The sequence below is a fragment of the Bombina bombina genome, chromosome 4 (assembly GCF_027579735.1).
Source record: "Bombina bombina isolate aBomBom1 chromosome 4, aBomBom1.pri, whole genome shotgun sequence".
NCBI lineage: Eukaryota > Metazoa > Chordata > Amphibia > Anura > Bombinatoridae > Bombina > Bombina bombina.
This window is the reverse complement of record NC_069502.1, coordinates 1202634214-1202643669: the sequence shown is the minus strand read 5'-3', so window position 1 is coordinate 1202643669 and position 9456 is coordinate 1202634214.

Below are 9456 nucleotides of genomic sequence, written 5' to 3'. Positions count from 1 at the left end.
ATGCACACACAGGCAGTAATAGACAGATACATGCACACACAGGCAGTAATAGACAGAAACATGCACACACAGGCAGTAATAGACAGAGGCATGCACACACAGGCAGGGATAGATAGGCATACACACTCAGGCAGTAATAGCAGACACACACACAGACAGGGATAGATAGGCACACACATACACTCAGGCAGTAATAGCATACAAAAGCGCTCACAGGTGAGTTTGGGGAAACTTGCCATTGTCATTATGGAGTAAATGACACATACACACTCCCATCACTATTAAGCATTTGTAAACAATAAGTAAATAAATAAATAAAAAAGGCATAATGTCAAAAAGATTTTTTTTTTATTCAACAGTCCTTAACAGAAAACCTGTTCCTTAGTATGTGGAAACCCAATTTTTATACAGCCTAAATAGGTATGCTTTTCAACTAAGGATACTAAGAAACTGAAGTTGTTTAAAATCACATCTAAATTATGAAAGAATTTTTTTGGGTTTCATGCCCCTTTAACTTACACATTTTTTGACAAATGAATGATGCCAGGCTCTCTAGAAGGGTGCATGACCCACATGTGTCACTGGCCTCCTGCTGCGAGACATATAAAGTATTTTCTATGAGTTTGGTTTGCAGAGAGCAGCACAAAGATAAAACTCTGATGCATTGGATAATTCTTAATATTACATTTACATTTGATCTCCAGATTTCAAGGCAACTTGAACCATTAAAAAAAATAAAAAAATAATATTGCTTTAAAGGGACATAAAACCTAACATTTTTCTTTTTCTTATTTTTCATGATTCAAATAGAGCTTGTGATTTTAATAAACTTTCCAGTTTACTTCTTTTTTTCAATTTGCTTCATTCTCATGGTATCCAGCTATGCACTACTAGGAGCTATCTGAAGACATCTGGTGAACCAATGAAAAGAGGCATTTTTGTGCAGCCACAAATCAGCAGCTACCTCCCAGTAATGCACTGATGCTTGGAGCCTATCTAGATATGCTTTTTAACTAAGGATACCAAGAGAATGAAGCAATTTAGATTAAATAAGCCAATTGGAAAGTTGTTTAAAATCAAATGCTCTCCCTGAATAATTTTGGGTTTCATGTCCCTTTAAGAGAGGTACCTGGATTTCAAATCTCAAAGTTTTCTTCTCCAAGTATCACAAGTACAGAAAGTCCCTCTGACTGTGTGGCTGCCATTCCCAGCCCCAACACACCATTCTATAACGTGGTAACTTTTCTACACATTCTTTACTTTGTATAATATCCCTTAAGATGCATATGGTTGTACCAATAAAGAGACTGCATTTGCACAACAGGAAACTTTGCTTTTCTTCAAAAAGTTCTTTCATTAAAATAAAATATCTTCTACATATGGTAAATAAATACTAATGGACTACTGAGATGCACTTTGATCCATCTTAAACACTCAGCATCTGTTGTGTGTTACAGTATGAAGATGAAACTTTATAATGACGTCCTACTGCCTACTCCCTAGAGACAAATGAGTAATTTATACTTTATATGCTCCTATAAAATGTACTGAAATATACACTACCATTTAATAAAGATAGGCCCTTGAGCTGTGTAATGTTAATACAGATAATGTTCCATAAATACCTTCTCAAATTTAACCCACCAAAGTAGAGAGACCATTTTGTAGCCCTAATGTGTCTCCCTCTCTGAGAAAAAAAATGTCCAGTAATGTTGTTTTAATTTTAGCAGAAATTTTCCCCACCTTCATTTTTTTTTTACTTTTACATAATTTGGTTAAATGGATAGAAGGACATTTTGTACTCCAATGAGAGGGACATTTATTTCTGACCTTGTAAAGTGCTACTGATGTTGCAGGGTGCACTATCAACATTTGGGGACCAAGCTAAGATTAGTGCGCTATGTGTTATTACAAGATCATGGTAAAAACAATTACCAGAGAATGTTTAGCATGCCTGACATCTTTCTAGAATGCCCTATAGTTTAAATGGCTAGTGCGGCTGTGCTAAACATCGCTCATATTACTATTTGTGAGTTATATGTTGCGCTAAATTGCAACACATAGCACTAAAAATGTTAGAGCAGCTTGAGACCTGAAGTAAAGTGTTAGGGCTAGAATAAAAGAATAACAAAAAATATATAAAACATATTAAAAAAAAAAGAGTATATAAAAGATGTGTACCCGGTCCAGTCTGAGAGTGCGGTCCATTCCTGTGTTTTGAATTTACAAAAGCCTTAGGTCCCAGAAAGGAAGAGACCTTGGCATGGTTCTGGCTTGATCCTTTGGCGCCAAATGCAAATGACTCTCCCATTTTTGCTCTTAATCATTATTGTGTGCCTGTTGGTGAGTGCCAGGTTTTCTGTGTGTTGTGTTGATCATTTTTGTAATGTTTCCCTATGGGCCTGTCACCCAGGCAGCATAGGGGTTAACTGCCTGGATTTCTGAGAACTGTGCCGTTGTCTGTCAGTGTTCAGGGCTGTGGAGCTAACAATGGTTTAGAGTGTACCCGGTCCAGTCTGAGAGTGTGGTCAATTCCTGTATTATATATATAACAAAGAGAAGTGCACTCACAGGAACGAACAACTGGATCAATACCATTGTTAGCCTGTTCTATGGTGATTTACCACCTGGGTGCAGCTTTTTAGCAAAGTAATGCTTTTCACAGAGTAGAACTTTCCTGTAGTATATCAGTCTAATCCCACCTATTACGATCAGTCCAGCACCGAAATACCAGACAATTCCACTCTGAACAAGGAGCATAGTAACCCCAGACAATCGTTTCGGCCTTCATTGGGCCTCGTCAGTGAGGTGTAGCCATACTCCTCTAAGCACACTGAGCAAGGAGTCCATGTCTGGTTGCCCCTTTTTCCCATAGGGAAACTACATACAGAGAAATGGGCACTCATAGGAACAAACAACTGGCTCAATACCATTTTAAGCCTGTTCTATGGCGATTTACCACCTGGGTGCAGCTTTTTAGCCCCGTAATGCTTTACACGAAGTAGAACTTTCCTGTAGTATATCAGTCTAATCCCGCCTATTACCGTCAGTCCAGCTCTGAAATACCAAGCAATTCCACTCTGAACAAGGAACACAGCAACCCCAGATGATCATTTCGGCCATCATTGGGCCTCATCAGTGAGGTGTAGCCATATTTTTCTGAGCACACTGAGCAAGGAGGCCATGTCTGGTTGCTCCTTTTTCCCATAGGGAGACTAAATGCATACAGAAAGAAGTACACTCACAGGAATGAACAACTGGCTCAGTACCATTGTTAGCCTGTTCTATGGTGATTTACAACCTGGGTGCAATGGCTTTTTGTAATTGCCCTAAGTTAAACAGCTCTTTTACTTTAAAAAAATGACCAATTACCTACTAACAGTAAAACCCCACACCCAACCAATCCCCCCAAAATAAAAAAAACTAACACTAAAAAAACCTAAACTACTCATTGTCCCTAAAGGGGCATTTGTATGGGCATTACCCTTAGCCCAAAATAGGTGCTCACTATTCCTGAATTCCGGCAGAGAAGGTCTTCTTCCAGGCGGCTCCATCATCTTCTATCTTCATCCTGTGCGAAGGCAGCAAGGAGCAAAGGTGCAGAACAGTCTTCCCTGATGCGCGGAACAGAAGCGGAAGTCCTCAGCAATTGTTCTAAGCAGAGGTCTTCAGAGGCGGCGATCCTCTGCGGTGTTGAGGCTCCTTTTCATCCGATCTCCGGCTTACACTAAAAATGTAATAGAAGGTACCACAATCAATTTGGGGTACCTTGCATTCCTATTGGCTGAAATTTTTAAATCAGCCAATAGGATTAGAACTGCTGAAATCCTATTGGCTGTTTAAATCAGTCAATAAGATTTCCATAGCTCTCATCCTATTGGCTGATATCAAAATTTCAGCCAATAGCAATGCTAGGTACCCCAATAAATATGGGGTACCTTGCATTCAATCTTCAGTGTGTGACAAACGATCACATGAAGAGGAGCCTCCACGCCGCTGAGGACTGCCGCCGCTGAAGACAGCCGCTGAGGAAAACCGCTGAGAAGCCCCGATGAGCACCGCCGCTGAGAATCCGTGCATTGGGGAAGTCAACTCCACACCTCCGCTCCACGCCGCCTTCGCTCCGGATGAAGATAGAAGATGATGGAGCTGCCTGGAAGAAGACCTTCTCTGCCGGACTTCAGGAATGGTGAGTACCTATTTGGGACTTAGTTTTAGGATTTTATTTTTAAGATTAGGGATTTAATGGGCTGTAAAAGAGCTAATTGCATTTTTAAGGGAAGTAAAAGAGCTAAATGGCCTTTTTAAGGGCAATGCCCATATAAATGACCCTTTAGGGGCAATGGGTAGTTTAGGTTTTTTAGTGTTAGGTTTTTTTATTTTGGGGGGTTTGGTGGGTGGGGGGCTTACTATTAGGGGGGACTTAGTATTTTTTAAATATAAAAGAGCTGTTTAACTTAGGGCAATGCCCTACAAAAGGCGCTATTTTTAGTTTAGATTAGGGGGTGTTTTCATTTGGGGGGCTTTTTTATTTTCATAGGGATTAGGTTTTTTTGGGGGGGGGGGTTTATATATAATTTTGTTTATTTTTTTCTATAATTTTACAGTTTCTTTATTTTTTGTAATTTTAGATTTTTTTTGTAATTTAATGTTTTATTATTTTAAGTGTAACTTAGTATTGGGGTTAATTTAGGGGGTGTTAGGTTAGGGAGCTTAGTAATTAAATTAGTTATTTGCATGGTGTGGGGGGTTGGCAGTTTAGGAGTTAATAGGTTAATTAGTTTTATTGTGATGTGCGGGTTTGGTGGTTTAGGGGTTAATTATGTTTATTGCGATGTGGGGGCTGGCAGTGTAGGAGTTAATAGGTTAATTTGGTTTATTGCAATGTGGGAGTTGGTGGTTAAGGGGTTACTAGGTTAACCCTTTGAGTGCTAAGCACTTTTCCACCTGGGTGCTAAGCTGATTTAAGAGTTTTTTTAAAAAAAAATTGTTGAAATATATTTATTTTAAAAAAATATATATTTTCAGATCCCCAAGACTTACACCGTTGGAAAGGTTAGGAGATTACCTTTCCAACGGTGGGTCTTGGGGGTCTGTAGCTGCTTAGATGCCTGAGATACAGGCTTCTATGCAGCATGCCCCCTTTCCCTATACTTGTCATTGTCATTGTTAAATAAAGTTGTGAAGGTGACGTCATCACGTCATTGCATGTGATGTCACTGCGCAAAACGTGAAGCCCCGGTGATGCCTATTGCTATAAAGGCCCGATCACTGGTGTAGGAGCGGGTGAGAGCCCCCAGATCTACCTCAAGGTGGGAGAGTGCTAGCGACGGCTCTGAGCCGTCGTTAGCACCTGAGTGGGAACTCTGCCACGGCTCAGAGCCGTTGTTAGCACTGAAAGGGTTAGTTAGGTTTATTGCAATGTGGGGGGTTGGCAGTTTAGGGGTTAATATTTTAATTATTTAATTTGCGAATTAGGGGTTAATTCATTTATTATTTTGCGATTTAGAGGTTGGCGGTTTTGTTGTTTGTTAATACTTTGTACGAAAGATTAGGTTTTTTTGTTATACTTTGTGCGGGTGGTTAGGTTTCTTTTTATTTATTGCGGCGGTTATGTGTTTTTTCGTTGTTTCATGTGGTTGCATGTTTTTTTTAAGGCTTCGTTTGCCTACGTTGCATTCAGGTGGATTCAGAAAATGGAAGGGTGGGGCAAGAATCCACCGAAGGAATCCACCGGGATGCAGCTTTGCTGCATCCAGGTGGATTCTTTTGGCTGCGCACGCAGCAAACATTCTTTTGGCTGCGCGCGCAGCCAACATTCCTTTGAGGATGCGTTCGCAACTGGCGATGGACTCGATACAAACCAGATTATAATATAGATATTTAAAATTAAAATAACATTTTCTTCTGAGTGAAGAACAGTGCCATTTAAAGTACTGTATTTCTTAAAATAATTCAGCTTTGGCACACCTTCAGCTTGCCCTATAGGGGAAGGGGAGTTAGCGCGGCTGCTCTATCCAATCTCCAGATGTCAGCGCACCTGAGGCTTTCACTTGAGCGAAAACTTTATACTTTCGAGTATGAGAGCAAGAAAAGGAGCGCTATTGATTTAACTGGAGCATTGTTAGCTCTCAATAGTGCTAATAATTAAGTGCTCTACTTGTAATATAGCCCTATTTGTCCAATTTTTATTATTTCAATACATTTTAAAAGTTTATAAAGTTAAGCTATAAATTTGCATTAAAATTGTAACTACATCTTTTTTTTTTCTCCTCTGCATTGCATGGTGTTTCGTCTGCTTAAAAGAATATTAAACCCGCTGACACAGTAGAACAAAATTATGTGTATTAAAAAAAAATTCTACCAAATATGGGCTAGATTACAAGTGGACCTTTAATTTATTGCATGCCCGCAAACGGCAAATTCGCTGTTTGTGGGCGCGTGATAAATAACCAGACATTACTAGTGCCTGGTTATTGCTACCGCAAGCTAGTGGTAGCAATTAGCACTCTTAAAATTAGGTCAGACCTCTGGTTATTTTTTTTAAAAGTGCCCCAATTGGCCCAAACTTAAGTGTTAGGTTGCATGCCCCCTTTCCCTATACTTGTCATTGTCATTGTTAAATAAAGTTGTGAAGGTGACGTCATCACGTCATTGCATGTGATGTCACTGCGCAAAACGTGAAGCCCCGGTGATGCCTATTGCTATAAAGGCCCGATCACTGGTGTAGGAGCGGGTGAGAGCCCCCAGATCTCCCTCAAGGTGGGAGAGTGCTAGCGACGGCTCTGAGCCGTCGTTAGCACCTGAGTGGGAACTCTGCCACGGCTCAGAGCCGTTGTTAGCACTGAAAGGGTTAGTTAGGTTTATTGCAATGTGGGGGGTTGGCAGTTTAGGGGTTAATATTTTAATTATTTAATTTGCGAATTAGGGGTTAATTAATTTATTATTTTGCGATTTAGAGGTTGGCGGTTTTGTTGTTTGTTAATACTTTGTACGAAAGATTAGGTTTTTTTGTTATACTTTGTGCGGGTGGTTAGGTTTCTTTTTATTTATTGCGGCGGTTATGTGTTTTTTCGTTGTTTCATGTGGTTGCATGTTTTTTTTAAGGCTTCGTTTGCCTACGTTGCATTCAGGTGGATTCAGAAAATGGAAGGGTGGGGCAAGAATCCACCGAAGGAATCCACCGGGATGCAGCTTTGCTGCATCCAGGTGGATTCTTTTGGCTGCGCACGCAGCAAACATTCTTTTGGCTGCGCGTGCAGCAAACATTCTTTTGGCTGCGCGCGCAGCCAACATTCCTTTGAGGATGCGTTCGCAACTGGCGATGGACTCGATACAAACCAGATTATAATATAGATATTTAAAATTAAAATAACATTTTCTTCTGAGTGAAGAACAGTGCCATTTAAAGTACTGTATTTCTTAAAATAATTCAGCTTTGGCACACCTTCAGCTTGCCCTATAGGGGAAGGGGAGTTAGCGCGGCTGCTCTATCCAATCTCCAGATGTCAGCGCACCTGAGGCTTTCACTTGAGCGAAAACTTTATACTTTCGAGTATGAGAGCAAGAAAAGGAGCGCTATTGATTTAACTGGAGCATTGTTAGCTCTCAATAGTGCTAATAATTAAGTGCTCTACTTGTAATATAGCCCTATTTGTCCAATTTTTATTATTTCAATACATTTTAAAAGTTTATAAAGTTAAGCTATAAATTTGCATTAAAATTGTAACTACATCTTTTTTTTTTTCTCCTCTGCATTGCATGGTGTTTCGTCTGCTTAAAAGAATATTAAACCCGCTGACACAGTAGAACAAAATTATGTGTATTAAAAAAAAATTCTACCAAATATGGGCTAGATTACAAGTGGACCTTTAATTTATTGCATGCCCGCAAACGGCAAATTCGCTGTTTGTGGGCGCGTGATAAATAACCAGACATTACTAGTGCCTGGTTATTGCTACCGCAAGCTAGTGGTAGCAATTAGCACTCTTAAAATTAGGTCAGACCTCTGGTTATTTTTTTTAAAAGTGCCCCAATTGGCCCAAACTTAAGTGTTAGGTTGTATTTTAATAATAAAAAAAGCATCTTTATTTTTTTTTCTAAAAAATTGCATGAAGCAGTTTTAGGGGGTTAAATGTGGCAGGTGTGGGTTGTTAGAAAGAAAACAGGCACTGAAAAGTGCCTTTACAATGTGGTCTATGGAAACTGTGTGTTCCCTGTAAATACAGTATATATGCTTATATACATTAGCACTGCGGAATCTGTTGGCGCTCTACAAATAACCGATAATAATAAAACATATATATTTACGTGTTAATATGTGTATATATATATACATATATATATATATATATATATATATATATGTATTTAAAATTGCTGCCCATCGCTGCGTGACTTACTACTTACTCCCTTCGCTGCTCTAGTTCCTGTGCCATGTCAGACGGCATGAGTCCAACATGGCACGAGAACTAGCGCAGCGAAGGGTGTAAGAATATATATGAATATAGCCAACATTACATAACATATAGCACACTAAACTTGCGTCCACATTACACCTCGCTAGTAATACCAGGGCACTTATGCGTGCGCTGGTATAACAATGTAGGTCGCAAATATCTCTTTCACCGAAGCAATATTTTGCGCTCCACTTATAATCTGGCCCTATATATTTTTATTATTTATTTTGCCTCATTCTCATGTAATGTAACAACAAATTATTAGTTTTGCATTTGTGAGATTTAAAAGTGCACACTGCAGATTTCTCAAGCCTAACCCTTCATTTTATATCTAGTTAACCTCCGCAGAAATAATTAGATAAGATACTGCAAAACAATGGTAGTTTTATTTATAAAGCATGTGAGCAATAAAGGGCAAGATTACATATGCAGTGTCGCCCCACAATGCAAAGAACCTATTAAAACTGTGAACCCCTAATCCGCCATTAACCCACATTGCAACAAACCTTACAAATCTATTAACCCCTAATCTGCCAAACCCACATCGCAAGAAACCTAATAAATCTATTAACCCCTAATCCGCCAAACACCCACAACGCAAATAACTAATTCCATTTCTAAGCCCCCTAACCTAACACCCCCTAATTACCTAAATTAAAAAATACTAAGTTACAATTAAAATAAAAAAGCTAACATTACTTAAAAATAAAAAACCTAAAATTAAATTAATCTAAGATTATAAAAAATAAAAAAAGTCTAACATTATATAAAATAATAAAAAAATAGTCAAAAATAAAAAAATTAAACCTAATCCCTATGAAAATAAAAAAGCACCCCCAAAATAAAAACACTCCCATATCTAATACTAAACTACCAATATCCCTTAAAAGGGCCTTTTTTATGGCATTGCCCTAAGTTAAACAGCTCTTTTACCTTTAAAAAAAGTCCCCCTCTAACAGTAAACCCCCCCAAAAAAACTAACAATAAAAAATCCTAA